The 17,859-nt window shown below is 39.1% G+C and overlaps 1 protein-coding gene across 1 annotated transcript in view; it reads right to left on the bottom strand.

Moving 5' to 3' along the window:
- LOC137281340 (staphylococcal secretory antigen ssaA2-like) overlaps positions 1-16,462 on the bottom strand; it is a 28,529-nt gene extending 12,067 nt beyond the window's left edge. Inside the window, exons 1-2 of the mRNA XM_067812514.1 lie at positions 16,044-16,462; positions 1,543-1,637 (exon numbers count right to left, since the gene is read on the bottom strand). The gene's annotated coding sequence lies outside the window, so the exon portion shown is untranslated. The remainder of the gene's footprint in view (positions 1-1,542; positions 1,638-16,043) is intronic.
- Positions 16,463-17,859: the final 1,397 nt, after the last annotated feature.

Below are 17,859 nucleotides of genomic sequence, written 5' to 3' on the forward strand. Positions count from 1 at the left end.
AATGTTTACAACACGACTCAAATAACCCCGAGTAAATGCACACGTCAATTTCAACACGAAGGTGTGAGAAGCGATGACGCACGGGCCTATATTTTCTCCGCTTGGGTCATATTACATTCCTGTAGCTTTCCGCCATTTCTAAGCAACGTAACAAGAAAGATTACGATCTCAGTCAGGTTCCAACTCGGCGTGCAGAAAGGACGATGTATTTCTGTCGCCTTATCCGACATTGCATCAAACGGTGAATTTCAAAGTTAATTCAGTTTACACACATCAAGATATTTAAAAAAATCGATCATTCTGTCGAAGTAGCAAGGACGTAATTGAATCAAAGAGAAACTCAAACTGATGTTTGGAATATTAAATATATACTTAAATTAGTGAGAAAATTACAGAAAATGCAATCATATAGGTGAAGTAACGAGAAAATTAAGAAACTACGAAATTATTAAAATTAGGAGAATGAAAACATGTTTGCGACACCAAAGTGGGGGAAGAAATGTTATAGAGTTTGTGTTAGGTAGCCATAAGAATATACAGGTGAATTTGACTTTCACCACTGCTGACGTCCCCACGAAGTTTAGAACACAACTTTTAACCGTTTGTATAGGTACATATTAAAGTCAAATCGAGAATATTGTCGAAGTAACGAGCAAGTATTTGAAGAAAAACCAAAATTATTTTTCAATTATAGTGAAAATACTTGTGAACTAGCGAGAACAATACAAAATAACAAATTATGAAATACAATGAAATATGAAAACATATTTGTAACAAAAACCCGGGGACATACATGTCATAGAGTTTGCGTGAGGTAGTTATGAGAAAATACTTGTGACAAATACATGAACTTGACTGTCACCTTTGCTGACGTCCCCAGGAAGCTTACAACACGACTCAAGTAACCCCGAGGACATGCAAACGTCAGTTACAACACGAAGGTGTGAAAACCGAAGACACAGGGGTCTTTGTTTTCTCCGCTTGGGTCATATTACGTTCATGCAGCTTCTTTCCGCCATTTCTAAGCGACGTAACAAGAAAGATTACGATCTGAGTCGGGTAAAAGCACGGCGTGCAGAAAGGACGATGTATTTCTGTCGGCTTATGCTTCTGCATCAAACAGAGGGTTCTAAAGTCAAATCAATTTAAATAAAATAGCAACTATCGCTGGTGTCAAATTTACCCTTCAATAAAAATATGTTTATGTTTAAAAGTTATAAACTGCTACACAAGTGACACATAATGATGTTTGGTGTCAACACTGCGACAAACTTCTCGTCCATCTGATTAGTATTTCAACAAAATATGTCCAAAAATATTTCACCAACAATTGCATCCCTTTTCTTGTATGTCAATAAGTATTTATTTGACATCCCACAACAGTACAACTATCATGCTTCACCAGAGTTAATGAGTTGGGTTTTACGCCGCTTATAGCAATATTCCAGCCATATCACAGCGGTGTACACCAGAATGGCCTCACACATAGCATAACAAGCGAACCAGACCGTTCCGGTGTGCTTGAAAACTGTAGATACTCACCATCGAGATCTGACTCCGCCCTGTATCCACAAATGGTGTTGCCGCGCTTGCACCACCACAACTCTTTGATGACAGTTATTCGATATTTCATCATTCTGAAATAGAGATATCGTCGTCTTCTTCATCATCATCATCATCATCATCATCACCATCATCATCATCACTACTAAATAACTTCCAGGTGTCATCTTATATCAACTAGGTATAAACTGGATCATGATTTATTTATTTATTTATTTATTTATTTATTTATTTATTTATTTATTTATTTATTTATTTATTTATTTATTTATTTATTTATTTTTGAGGTGTTTAGGGAGGGGAAATGTTCTTATTTATTTATGACTGGTAAGAGAGGAGAAAATGTAATTCATAACGCATATCATTTCTCTTTGCTACGGAAACAATATTAAAATTGTTACGGTTAAAAATTTGGCGTGACAAAAGGTGTAAGAAATCCCCTGTGAACCAGCAAAACAGAACAAAGTCAAGTCCAAAACATTCAAGTACTGCATTATTAAGCAAAGGGAGCAAGTTATACAAAGTCACAAGTCAATTTAACAATACCGATTTCAAATACAATACAAATGAGACAAAATCTAAGGCAATGGGTCACAATATATATAGCAAACTCACCAAAGTCTTAGTGCGAGACTCTTAGAGTGAGAAACAGTTATGCAGAATGTAACACAGCGAGCGGTCAGGCAGCGGTTGTGTAGATCAAGCGTTGACGGAGATTGATTGTGCTACTCCAGTAAATGTGTGTCTCCGTGTCCGTCGACAACACGGCAACTAGCATTTATATGTACATTCAGTCATTTCCTGAAAGTTCGAGCACATACGACCATCGCCACTAACGTGGAAAGCTCTAGAATAGTCTCCCGGAAGTCAAATAGAAAGCCAAAGGCAGATAACTCCAAAGTACTGCCGTAGAGGCGTGCCTCTTAAATAATTCTCTGTCGGAAATGTGACCCATAATAGCTAACACTAAAACCTTAAATATTGTGACCGAATTACAACTACAGCAATAATAATTAATAACAACTCAAATCATGGAAAGTACACTCTAGTAACAAAATGCAAGATGACGAATTGTTATGTAATCAATACTATCGATGCACAAACGTCACAAGAGATTTAAACTATAGTTAATCATTGATTAAAGCTGGGACAGGTGTGGAAAGTATTATGATAATTGTTTAAATTCACCTGGAGCTTAACTTTCAGTTCATAAATAACGGTTAATCTTTATAACGTGTATAACGTGTGGGTGTGGGGTGTGGGGGTGTGGGGTGTGGCCGTCAGGCTTTGAAGGGGCGGATACGTCCTTTTGGGAAAGGGGGAAGGTGCACACTATTGAAAAGGAGGGGAGCACACTACAGTTTCACCCGAGTTTCAAAGGACATATAACGCAATTTCAGGACAAAAGGAGGGGTGCGCACCTCTGCACCCTCCTCTGGATCCACCTATTCTGTGTATGCAGTATTGTGAGGGGTGAGTGAGTGAGTGATTTTAATTTGAGGCCCCTATTAGCAATATTCCAACAAAATCACTACGGTCAACACCAAGATGGAGCTTCGAACAATGTGCGCATGTCTGGAATCGAAACCGGGTCTTTGGGGAGACGAGGCTACACCACCGTCCCACCAATGTGATTAAGTCGCGTGGGGAAAAGCGTGTACATTGTATGCAGCTCTTGTCCACAAATCGCGAAAGGGACATCGCTTATCTTAATAAATGATGTAGTAATTTCTTAATAGATAAAGTACGCGAACAATATAACACTAGAATGTGTACATAGTCACGTAGATCATCATCGCTATAATGTCAGCAAATCTTTCAAACATATTTTCGATCACTCGTAACTTAGGAGCCACTTGGTACCTGCATCGCCTCGTACCAACATTCGTAACATTCTCCGAGTGTTAAATTTATTGCAAATGTTTAATGGTTGAAGTCTGATTTATGGAAATCTTAAAGACTGAATGAGTACGGGTTTACGACGTCTTTAGCAATATTCCAGCAATATCACAGCGGGGGACACCAGAAAATGGGTTTCACACATTGTACCCATGTGGAAAACCAAACCAGGCCAGCTATTCTCGAAATGTCCGAAGCCTTACGAACTTCTTAAGCCCATTCTTAACACACTGGCTACGACCAAAGTTAAGAATTCTTAGGGCTATGAACGTTTCGAGAATAAAGACCCTGGATCTTAGTCGCGACTAGCAAACGCTTTAGTCCAAAGATATTGAATTTGTCATGAGAAAAAAAATACGAATGAAAATACTTTTTAGCATTGGGGTATGAAAATAACATCGGCATTATAAATGCCCCTTTTCCTGTAATTTGTATAATTTGTATATGTTTTTTGCTCTTAATTATATTAATTATATACAAGTATTAATTATAAGGGATGCATTTATAAATTAAAAATATATGCAGTAACAAGGCAGTAATGAAGTTTTTGATATTTTGAATAATTCAGATTAGAAGCTATATAATGGGAACTATTTAAATTATCAGATAACATCACATTTACAATGACGAATAGATCAGCCAGAAATATATCATCTGTGTCTAAATAGAGAATATTGAATTAAACAAAATTGGAAGCATGCAATAAGATGTTCCATGTATTCAGTGAAATATGATATATCTGACGAGTGGCATGAGTGAGTGAGTTTAGTTTTATGCCGCACTCAGCAATACTCCAGCTATATCGAGTGGCATAACTAGCATAACGTGGCTAGTGGCATAACGCCATATTTCTCAAGACACGTGAAATATTCTATTTATAGCATTCATATATATTTTTAATTGAATTATAAAAAGTATTGATCCGACCAACTTCAGTACAAAAATCCAAATGTTCCCACTTGTAAACGAACGGCACATCTTTCTTCATTCACATGCATAAGACATAGTTCTGTGTCGAAAATAAATAAGCGTGAAATAAGACAACACATACCTGTATCAATCTGTTTATTTAGTGGCGTTATTTGTATAACATCAACACTGATGATTTTGCTCTTATCGCCAGTGTCAAAATTCGGCACCGGCGCACGAATACGTTTTTGCCAGTGGTTTAGTGATGATTTTCATGGAGTGCCATGTCCATGTGACTGAACAATAACACACCCCACACCCGAACCATTACCGCTTATATGCATCATCATCCCTCTCAGTAAATGATTCATGAATGGTTCCCGTGATTCAAAAGTAAACATGAAAGGGAAGAGCGTGACTAAGAATAAACATCAACTGTTTGTGGATATACTATGTGTACAGGTAATAACTCTGGGCAATCGATTACAAAAAGTCACCTGTTCGTGAAATGTGAGTTTTGAAGTTGACAACGCGTAACTTGACAGGTCAGAACGGATGTAAACTCGCATAAAGCGAGGCGTGGACACAACACAATGATGGACCCTCACTTGGAGACTCGCTTAGCGAGGGTACACGAATGACGCGATCAGCTGATCGGAGCCGGTTATATTCGCAACCTGTTGGTCATCAATCTTATGTCAGTACTTTAATGCATAAAAGTAATCTGTAAAAAATTCAACTGACACCCAACCCCAACCCCCCGGCCTACGGCCCTGAGTATAGTTTTGTACAATAATAAATATACATATAAAATATAATACATCCACTGCAGAATATTTGAAAACCCCTGTGTTGTGAAAATATGTTGCGAAATATGTAGATGGGTAGTGCGTGTTTGATAATATATCTTTATAATTAATTAGTTAACATTAACTTTGGACAAGATGAGCATTTTAGACGTACATTTTGACAAACGAATAATTAGTTGGTTTAGATGGCTGCAATAATAAATCGAAATAAAATTTTACACTTCGTCTCATGTTTAAGCGGTTAACTCAAAGGTAAAAAGGTATAGCTGTCGTAATTTTACAAGTTACTTTGATCATTTCTGAAGTGTCATTTTAGAATCGTGTGTCATTAATAGAGGCTAGGGCCGACGTGGGACGACAGGCGAAACCGACGTTGATAAAAACTTGTTTACAATGTGGCGTCGCCATTTTCAAGATGTAATCACCCATATGAAATCCCATTTTGCGACAAAATAGGAAATGGTTGGAGTAATTAATTCACAGGGTGCGGTAGTTTGATCAGTCACACGAGACTTTCGTCGTTTCATGTACAAAAAGCAACGTTTACTTGTCTAAACAGATATGCATGAAGACAAGGAAGGTGGGAACTCGCGATGCAGCTTGATACTCATGATACGAACAGGTTCAGTCGATTACTTCGGGCTAAGCCACGTCTAAGTGTTGTTCAGGATCGCAGTGGACTATAGTAAATATTACTGACCAATTTGATCAGGTGTACACTGGACCGAAGTAAATATTACTGATGAGTTTGATCAGGTGTACAGTGGACTGAAGTATATATTACTGACAGATTTGATCAGGTGTACACTGGACCGAAGTAAATATTACTGATGAGTTTGATCAGGTGTACAGTGGCCTGAAGTATACATTACTGACAGGTTTGACCAGATATACAATGGACTGAAGTAAATATCACTGTCAAGTATAATCCGATTTCTATTTCAAAATGGCTGCTTGGTACGAACATGGGGGATGTGTCAAAAGTGCAAAACAGGGAATCGCAGAGACTGGCTTGAAGTTCAAACTGGCAAGAACATGACGAGGAGCTCGGAAACCAGTTTACTTATCTCATATTTTAAACACACTTATATTCTGAAACCTGGGATGGTAAACAAACATTTTATCTAAACATAAATACCACGAGCATTTTATGCCATCATAAATGCCACCCAGCAACATAACAATTCGAAAATCGTGATGGCCACAAGTTAACGAAAATCATTGAATACCCATGTGTTCATAGAGAAATAAATCATGTGTTCATAAGTAAATGAAGCCAAGATTAACAATATTGACAATAAAGTCGCCATAATTAGTCCATAATGTATATAATAATGCGCAGTTACATCAATATTTTATTCAACAATCAGAAAACATTCATATATTCCTCATCAACCCATCGACTTGCGGACCACATAGCTGGCCGTCACACATAAGTAACTTTGAACTATGCAACTCAGTCAAGCCGCCTCTGCTAGGATTATGTCCAAGGCCATAACACGCTGTGCATGGTGCAACGTCAATGTAAATAGCTGATGTCCGTTGCGTAGTGAGTGAGTGAGTTAAAATTTAACGTCACATCGGCAATATTTCAGCCATATCGTGATACAGTGATATGAATGATTTTAACTGGTCATTGCACTGCATGAAACAGACTTATTTGCAATTGATACACCTGATGTAGGATACAGCTACAATATTATTTAACTCCCACAAAAAGGACCGAGACCCTATATACACTGAGTCCAGTAGCAGGCACGTCACTCACGTCAAGGGTCTCATCAGTCTCCTCACTGTTTTTTAGGTACGATTGTATCATTGTACTGGTTAAAGTCTTGATGTTGTACTGTGTCCTATGCACCCCACCTATGTGTACTACCCTTTCACACCTTTATATAAGTTCATTATACCACTAGGCAACGTGGATTCAAATAGTTTATATATGTAGATATTACTATATTAGTTCAGTTGTACATTGACTGTTGACATGCCAAGTGATAGACAGTCATTTCATTACATAGTGTGAGTACGGGTACATTGTGGTAAATACCCGCGGGTAACCTCACCAGCTCATGCGAATACATGTATTGGCTATGATACGTCTGTCATCCGGTTAAGCATTTCGGCATTGAAATAATACAGCATGTAAAATACATGTATCTGTAAATACATCAGTAACGCCAGAATACGGTAAATGTAAGTATTAACAGTTCCGTATGATATACATTAAAAACCTAGAACAAGACATAATAAATCCCTCTCTAGTATAATACACAATTTACTTAATGCATTAGTGTATTTGTTTTAATAACCAAGTAACGAGCACACCAGATATTCAAATTCTGCCAACTCAGTCGTAGAGCTTTCGACCAAGTAACAGCGCCACTATGCTAATGTTATATTTAATTGTATCTACCGTGTATATTGTTACTGTTTGGAATCTCTCTGTATATATGGAATTTCTCTCACTCTGCTACGAATAAAGACTCAAGGGTCTCAGCAGCTTTCTGTTTTTAAGGTGATCACCTGATCGCCTTGCAGTCAGCTCTGCTACGTTGATTCCCCGCACCCTCCCCTCAATATCTTGCCGCCATTGTGACGCAGCCCAGGTCATCTCACACCAGACAAACACGTTACGTCAGTTGGTGTAGAAGATTAATGTTGTGCAATGAAAAAAATTGAAAAAAACGAACATACAGACATTCAAAAGTTCTAGCTTTTTAGACGCTTCAGCCATCTTAGGAAACTTGCATAAATCGACTGCTTTTAGTTATGAAGTGATGAATATGTTTTTATATACACATTTCAATACTTGTTTCCACATAAGATGGTTTCTATATCATATCCGTGGATGTGCAAGAAGGCATTTTTCTGATTTCACTATACTGTGTACAATTAAAGTAATAATGATATAAATTCTTAATTTGGTGTCGGCAAGAGTAGACCGGGTTTTCTGATACTTTTTTATAAATCTTACACCAGTGCAACTGTGACGTCATCATATCATCTGTAACTGTAGTCAGCTTCTCCCTCATGGTAAAACGTATTTTGGTTGTTAGATAATTAACTGAAATATATTACGAGAACATTCGTCTTTTGTGACCGTGAGACAGACTGATTGAAATGTTTTACTTGCTTTTCCACCAGTGTGTAGGATCATAGAGATTGTGTTTGCCCTGAACTCCCCCCCCCAAAAAAAAAACAGTCAGGAATTTATTACACAGCAGATGAGCGTTCAACGAGCTACATGTCTTTCATGTGCTGAATGGATGACTAACTCTGTGATTAATCAAAGGTTTGTTGAGCAATAAAAATGTTGATGACTTTGAATTGAAAATCCTTGACATCTGCAAACGGAAGGTCTATTGCACCTGGATACCTGTACAATAACAATGACATTGACAATGACATTTAATGTCGGTAAAACTCGACCCTACCTCGCATATTACCTGGTTAACTTGAGCCAACACCTTAGTCGTGGTTCCAAAATACAGCGGAAGCTGTTAAAACCTGCACCCGTCCGGCAAGTTGTCAACACCGGCATAAAATGTCAGTCCCACCTGTGTCTTGTACATTTATCATCAGCTCTACAATCTGACATGTTGTCTAAACTGGATTAATTCTTCAGTCCCGACGAGTGCTGGTTTAGACAGCTTCCACTGTAGACGTTATAATTAATGTCTCCCACATTACATTTAGTAAAGATATTCCCCTGTAGCTATTTGGGTCTGCTGAACCTTTCTTATATAATGAAATGATACCAGGAATACGTGTACATATACCTTGAGAGTCGTAGTACGTTTTAACACAAGTTATCCCCCAAATCGAATAGGTTATGTTTTAACCAAGCCATGCTGTGTCCACACTGTGTTTTTATCCATATCCCGAGCCATAAAAATAATTTACGTTTCGTTTTTTTTTTTACTTTTTTGTTAATGTTGCGATAATTTGCTACAGATCAGTCACGTGACATGAAAAACATCAACACATTGAAATAAGAGTTGCAATGTAGAGTAAACTATGTGAATGGACAGGTTAGTTTGTTTTTGTATTTTTATATTGTTATCTGTCTGTGACTGGAAGAAGAGTATTGTTGCTGAAACAAAATAATAAAATAGCATAAATTATTTTGTGCATTTATGTATTGTTACAGGCACAAAATTCTAAAATATCGGTGGTATCATGTCTGTTTGTTTGTTTCTTTGTTTGTTATTTGCACAGAGTAATAGTCAAGCTATATGACGGTGGGCTGTAAATAATCGATTCTGGACCAGACAACCCAGTGATCAACAGTATGAGCATCGATCTACGCAATCGGTATACGAAGACATGTGTCAACGAGTCTGACCACCCTCTCTTTTCAGTCGCCTCTTATTGAAGATCAGTTCTAACTTGGATCCTCACGGGTCCATTGCGGATCACGGGTCCACTGGATGTCATTGCCTGTGATATGCCTGTTGGATGGGGTGACGTACATGTGTCAGCGAAATTGATTTCGTAGCATGACGTATTAAACTTGACCGTGTGAAGTCCTGGGGTGTGGTGAATATGTAACTCGAACAAGAACACAAATATTTACAAACAAACATGTCCTTTGTGTGACAAGTAACATTTAACAAAGAGTTTGTTTTGAACACATAACATTTTCACGCTCCTCCATCCAAAGGAAACATAAGGTTTGTAGCAACACCACTTCACTCTGAAGCAACATCATTTCAGTTTGTACCACTTTGTAGCAACACCACCTCACTTTGAAAGGTGTTGTTTGTTAGCTTAATGCTGAAACAAAGGGACGCAAGTGTTTTCACACACACACATACACACATTCTCTCTCTCTCTCTCTCTCTCTCTCTCTCTCTCTCTCTCTCTCTCTCTCTCTCTCTCTCTCTCTCTCTCTCTCTCTCTCTCTCTCTCTCTCTCTCTCTCTCTCTCTCTCTCTCTCTCTCTCTCTCATCCATAACAAGTCCTGCTGTACCAGAGACATTACTGTAGCGAGGGCAACAGCAGGCAGACGTTCATCTCACCACAGTTTGTCCTGTAACCCGCCTCGTGCCATTGTCAAGCCATATGACACCGCGTCCTTAAAAGTAATCTGCGTGGTTGTTGGTTACTATGGCAATTGGGGAATAATTGGCCGGCCGTAATCTGTGTCACGAAAACTATGCTTATGAAACGACTGTGTGAGTCTACTTTCAAGCCGCTTTTAGCATTGTTCAATCAACATCACTGGGGATGACACCAGAAATGGACTTCGCACAATGTACCCATGTGGGGTATCGGGTAACGCTTTAACCACTAGGCTACCCCACGGAAATGTATGTGTTTGCTAACCTACTGTCTTCATAGGTTTTATATCACAAAAATGCGAACCCAGCAGACATAAAGATTCGAACAAATCCAAGATTCAAAATGTTGCCGACACTTAGATGTTATGGACTCGTTGAGTCAACGTAATAAACGCAAAATACATAAACCAGGCGGGTGTTGGAGCTGCAGAACGAGCCACGAGATAAAGATAAAACTCCCACAGCAAAATTAACATGTGAGGTAAGAAAATGTATCTTTCTTAAAATATATTCAACGTCTGCATGAGAATTCGAGGTGGTCTGAAGATCGCAAAAGAAACCATAGGAGGGATTTTGTAGTAGTGGAGAAGTGTGAGGTTGTAGTTGTGTGACGAATTTCATTCTTTCCCACTCTTCACAAACTACAAAACAATTGTTTGTGAAATGGGTGAAGTGTCAAACACATTATTTACGACTAGGTAGCTCCTCAAGTCGTAAAGAGGGCTAATTCGACAGGAAAACACTTTTATGCCACAGAGGTCGTCGCCCGTCTAGTTTAATTCGGATTACCCGACATAAACTAACCAACAAAAAGACACGTAACACCCATCATTAAAGGGAACAAAATATCAACCAAACAAAATATCAACCAAACAAAATTCAACGAGTTGATTATTTGGGGTGTATTAGTAGCAGCTTATTCTGTAATAAGGTCACAGGTTATGTAAACTGAAGTACAAAGAAAGTAAACACACATGTTTTTGTTGACCATTGTTCCTAAAAGCACGGGGTAATATTTGGGAAAGAGTAATACAGAAATATGTTTTGGACCTTAAGGTTTGAAGTGGTCACTAACGTTTCGGTCAGATGACTGGAATGTCAATGTTGCTCTCTGTACATCCTATACAAACGAGATTATATGCCTTTTGAAACTCTCAGAGTAGAAATGAAGCACTCTAAGAACTCCTCCCTGGCTTAACCCTTCCGCCACACAGTTCTGTAAAGAATAATGAATGAGTCAGTTTATTTTTACGCCGCACTCAGCAATATTCCACCTATATGGCGGCGGTCTGTAAACAATCGAGTCTGGACCAGACAATCCAGTGATCAACAGTATGAGCATCTGTTACGAATACAGTCGATGTCTGTCACTAGTCCACAACCGATCAACTTTGATCAGACTGTGTATAGTTTCCAGGAAGTACAATCAGTTTTGATGGAAACCTATCATCTAATAGTATGGCAGAGAACAGATGATTTGAATCAACAATATGAGTGAGTGAGTGAGTTTGGTTTTACGCCGCGTTTAGCAGTATTTCAGAAATATCGCGGCAGGGGGACAGCGGAACACTTTATACAAATATCGTGGATCGGCTCAACGTCTGCGATTCCTTAAAAATGAAGTGATGTTGGTTAAAACAACATGTTTCTTTTTTTGTAAGGAGGAGCGTGAAAATTACATTTGTTTCAAAACATATTGTTATGCGTAGAAAACATGTTTTGTTTGTAAATATTAATGTTCTTGTTAGAGTTAGGTATTCATGACACCCCAGGGACATCGCACGATCTATTTTTGTAAGCCATGCATTGTCGGAGGCAAGGGGTGTAGTTTAGTCTTCTTTGGAGATTATTTTTTTTAATCTTGGGCTTTTGTCAATTACAAGAGCTTATGAATTACATTTCCATTCTCTCAAGAACCTCACGCCACCCAAAAGGCATAAACAATCAATAGTTCTGTGGCGAGGTAATGACTACCAAGAATAAATGGCTGTGTCACTGGACACAAACACACACCTGACACTACAAACACTCCTAAACTCACTGGCGTATGATCTCACAAAACCAACCTGTGCTAACATTAACAAATATTAGAAAACAAATAGCAACCAAACCATTCCTTTGATCAACCAACCTACAACTACAACTTTTAAATGACTATAGAGACCCTCGTGAAAAACGTTCTCAACTGTGTGTTCCCCTACCCCCCATTTCTCAAACGTGTACACCCCTACCGCCTTTTTCTCAAAGGTGTGCACACCCTAACCCTCTCTCTTAAAAGTGTGCACCCCCATTGCCTCTTTCTCAATAACCCACCCCCTTCTCAAATGGGAGCACCCCTAATCCCACCCCCTTCTCAGAAGGGTGCACCCTTAACCCCACCCCCTTCTCAAAAGGGTGCACCCCTAAACCCACCCAGCTTCTCAAAAGGGTACACCCCCTTACCCCACCCCCTTCTCAAAAGGGTGCACCCCTAGCCCCATCCCCCTTCTCAAAACGGTGCACCCCTAACCCCATCCCGTTCTCAAAAGTGTGCACCCCTAACCCCACCCCTTCTCAAAAAGGGTGCACCCCTAACCCCACCCCCCTTCTCAATAGGGTCCACCCCTAACCCCATCCCCTTCTCAAAATAGTCCCACCCCTACCCCTACCCCACTTTCTCAATAGTATGCACTCCCTTACCCCTCTTTGTCAAAAGCGTGCATCCCTTACACCCCCTTCTTCAAAAGTGTGCACCCCTACCCATCTTTCTCAAAGGAATGCACCCCCTACCGACTCTTCCTCAAAAGAGTGCTTCCCCTACCCCATCTTTATCAAAAGCTGTATCCGCCCCTGATGTCACTGCACTACTTCTGCTTACAGCGTCTGAGGTACAAACAAGTCAGCATGAAAGCGCAAGAGCAGCTTACACATCTTGAAAGTATGAAAGTATGAAAGTTTCTACATCTAAACTGTCAAGGCGAAAACTACATGTACATATAATATATTTAAGCAAGTTATTATCACTTGTTCATTTCATTCTAACACCAGGTGTCCCCAGACAAAAATCTAACCCTTGTCCACGAAACACCCGCGCAGATACCGAAATGGACATTAGTGAAACGTTATCACATAAATTTGATCCCGTTAGTGATACTGTGGGTATTAGTTGTCCTGATAAACATCGTAGAAGAAATAATTTCCTTCATGCACTAAGGGACACTAATATAATACCGACCCTGTATAAATATTTTGTAGTTAAGGCAGGATATGAACATTGTACACAGTACATTTGCGATAGCAATGTTATTTTTAGTCGTCAGTGTGTACTTATTGCGGTCTTTTGTTAGATCGATGTTTGTTTATTTGTTTGTTTGTTTACAGTAACATCTGTCGTTTGTAGGTGTGTGAAGACTGTAAATAACAGAATTAAAACAAGTGACTAATATTACGAAAGCCGATACAAGCCATCGCATGACTTTCCCTCACTCACTTAATCACCTACTTGATTGTGCATATTTTTTACTCAAGATTATTTTTGGACCCAAAAGTAACTGGAAGCCATTTGATGAGTAAATGGTTCTGTCTGAAAGTCAGCTAATCAGCTTCGTGTTTGTATACCTCTTGGAACAAGTATGCAAGCATTCGGGTCGGTGTGACTGATTTCTGTGAGAGTCCAGTTCCAGATGTGTATAAAATGTAATGACCGACTGATGTTGCAAGTACATAAACACCCTGTAGTTTTCAGGAATCATGGCATATACACAAAACCCGCTCACACAGTCAATCACTCACTCACCCGAACTGGCCTCCCGAGCCCTTTGTACCCAGGATTAATTTTCAGACAAAGGTCACAAACAATTAAAACCGGGGCATCTGATCAAGTTGGTATTTCGCTCGGGGTCGTTGTCGGGTCACACGACGAGATAAATATGTCACTTGACAAGATGAGCCAATTAATCTCCATGTATTGATATGTGACAGTTGGAGCCTTAGTCGTTGATCATTTGATATATTTTAAGAATTGCAGATTATATTTTTACTCAAAATACCGTCAAAACAAATGTCAGCCGGGCCTCACCTCGTCTCGCCTCCACTTCATCAGCTACACTCATTTCACGTTGATTTTACGTTTATCTCTTTGTTTCACAAATCATGTATTTGATTCACTTAGCCATTTTTCTATGCAGTGTTGGTATGGACCTCTGTCGCTTCGAAATAAGAACAAACAAAAGACGGTTGTTAAAGTTGCAGGACAAGTTGCTTGTAATTTCGGTAGTTTAGACACCCTGTACATCTCATCTGTTTCAAATGTTTCGGTCTGAATTTTACCAAACAAACCCATGTTTTAAATCTTTATTATGCACTTTTACCACCTGACCGCGCTATATAAGTTATGAATTATTATTACTATTATTGCTTACTGTAATGATTGTTAGATGTTTGACTTATAAATAATGTTGTTTACTATACATTCATTGTTGTTGCTCATCAATTAAATGCTGTTTTTTATGTTCTTAACTTTGAGTACACAAAACTCCCATTAGGGCTTAACTTATTGGCTGAGTTTGTTCGATCTTCAAAGATACAAATCATACAACAGAGGCCGTCAGAATCAAGCAAGTCTTTCAGCAGAGTTAAGATAAGTAGGTTTAGTCACTTCACCAGTATTTCATCCACCTCATGATACGTAAACTCAAATTCTTCATCCACCTCATCATACATAAACTCAAATTCTTCATCCACCTCATCATACATAAACTCAAATTCTTCATCCACCTCATGATACGTAAACCCAAAAGTTAAACACATGTTGACGAAGGACGGTCAAAACATTTTGCTAGAATATCACAATATATGTGCAAAAAAGTACGTAAATCTAAAACTACAGTATAACAGATACAGCAAAACAACTGGTAGATCACAGACACAGATATAAAACTAGGATGTAAATCTCAACAGAAATTTACTTTTGAAGATAACACAATGCATAAAAATTATTCATCGCCAATAACAGAAGAAAGATCTCCATACAAAGGGATCATGGAGACGTACAATACTTCCTGGACCCTAGGTCGACTTACACTTTGACTTCAGCCGTTACCATTTGTGCCAAGTGTCTAAGACAAATTTCAAAGAAATATAAGTCAAAACTAAGTTAAAAGTTAATTTAAAATTTAAAAGTTTTAAAAGCCAATACGTAAATGGATACTGACGTTAATAAAAGACCCCTGACTGCTTTCAAGTCAACGTAAAATGGCGGAACCTCTCCTTATAAATGCTCGTACGCATGTGGTCAATTCCACAACGACATTGTATATATACATATGAATGCACTGTACCTTGTTGGAAATAAATATACCTTCGGCGTCTTATAAAAGCTAACAAGGACAACGTTTAAAATATCTTGTTTGTATCGGGGTTTTGTTTTCATTTTATCATAAGCTGTTTCTAAACAATCGAGGCTGGACAAGACAAGCAAGTGATTGTCACCATGCGATACGATCACAGAGCATGTGTTTATGAATCACTATGACATACTGATGATACCAGGTGTGCGAAAGGGTGAGAGTATCCCGTCCCACCAACGCAATGTCGAGTCAGTTGTTTACTGGAATAATTCGGGAACGTGTGTTTAAAAAGTGAAAAAAGAAGTACGCCATCGGACATCGCATGTCTACCATAACACGTTTATAAGTTTTTTAATGAGGCCTTGAATATTGAACCCCGATCCTGCAACCTCTAAACAAAAGTGAAATCGCTCTGTGAAATCGTATCAACAAATGGACACAAAACAACACTGAAACCATGAATTACTTACGAAGTCCTGCAGTCTTGCCGTAGCTTCTTTCCAGATAGACATTGCACTGCTGTCTCCACTACGTGGAGCTCAGCGCTGCAAAACATCGTCAGAACAACGAGGAAGGGGAACAACGTATTCATCCTCCAGTGAACATAGAAACTACAAACAGTTGACGAGTAGCTTCACAGAACGTCTGATTTCGAAAACACAACACAATGATTTATAAGCTATTGTGATCACGTGACGTATCGATGGGTAACACACGACGGTAAACTCGTTGATCCATCTGAATGACTGATATAAGCCAGACCAGTCGTGCCCCGTATATTATTTGCATCGCTGCTTAAAGAAAATTTTGCCTTGGGAATGTATTACTCGTATCTAAACTTTATCAGATGAAAACGGCGTCTGTGTTGTGTTGACTTCATGGAAGGAGTACATTATACGAAGTTTACTCCTCGGAAGGTGTAGATGATTAAGATAAATATGAGGAAAAACTTACGAAAACACCTTCAAAGGAAACGATTGTCAGTCAATTAGAATACAGGTTACACGGCGTTGAGTCATTTTGTATGTTCAGCCAAGCTTTAAGAGATAGTGTGTTGAATGTTCTCAGAGGATGTATATTGAGCGTACCTCAACACACAGTGGGCCTAACAAAACATTGTAAAAAATATTATTTTCCCCATATGCTTATGTTGTGAGTATGGTTTTACGGGCTTTCCAGCAATATCACGGCGGGGGACACCAGGAATTCGCTTCACATTGTACCCATGTGGGGAATCGAACATGTTCTTCAGTGGACGAGCGAACGCTTTAACCACTTGGCTACCGCCACCAATCCTCACACAGAATTTAAAACCACATCTTACGGGCAATATAATCTTGTTTGGCACCGAAGCCGATCGAACGCTTGAACCACTAGGCTATGACCTCCATCCCTCATCGACTTCCGGTGACTGAGCGGGCTAGCGGCTGACTTCGTGTGCTGGCGATTAGGTGCCTGACTCTGGGTGCGGGTTTGAATCCCGGATGGAACTCAACCAAAAAAGTAATAGAATTTGTACTTCACTACGAAAGTGAAATCTGAACGTGGACCAAAGTAATGATTGGCTAATGACGGCATCGCTCTGAAGTATTCGGGTTTGGTTTGATCTTGGTGTGGCCGCCGTCAACAGCATTGCAGCTATTTGGCGGTGATTAGTAAAGAACGGAGTCTGGATCAGACTATCCTGTGATCAACAGTTTGAGCATTTATCTTCTCAAGGATACGATGACATGTGTCAACCAAGTCAGCGAGCCTGACCACCCCATCCCGTTAGTCGCCTCAGATGACATGCATGGTCGCTGAAGATCAATTCTAACCCGGATCTGGAGTGTTCAGAGTAGAGTAGCCAAGTGGCACAAGTTGAGAGTGCGCGTCCGAGTTTGAGTCACGAAACAGGGACAACCTGTGAAACCAAATTCTGGCGTCATGATATTAGTGATGCTTGCTTGATATGGAGTCAATATTTACAATGTAACGTCGCATCTATTGCAATAAAGTTGTATTAGTAACACCTAAATATGCCAGATGCAGTGATATTTTAAAGAATATTGCTCATAATAACGAAAAACCACAGGTATCACTCTAGAAGCTTGTTCCTAAAAACCAAATACCTCTCTGCTGAGGCACAGTTGTTAAAATCTTGAAATTGGTTGCGATATATACTGGGCAGCAAAAGAAACTAAATGCTTGAAAATATGAAATCTCATAAGGAAAGCGTTCATGTTTATGTCTTCTATTCAAAGGCAGACACAAAGCCAGGGATGTGTTTCTTTTGCTGTTCATTGA

Source organism: Haliotis asinina, chromosome 4 (genome assembly GCF_037392515.1).
Source record: "Haliotis asinina isolate JCU_RB_2024 chromosome 4, JCU_Hal_asi_v2, whole genome shotgun sequence".
NCBI classification, from domain to species: domain Eukaryota; kingdom Metazoa; phylum Mollusca; class Gastropoda; order Lepetellida; family Haliotidae; genus Haliotis; species Haliotis asinina.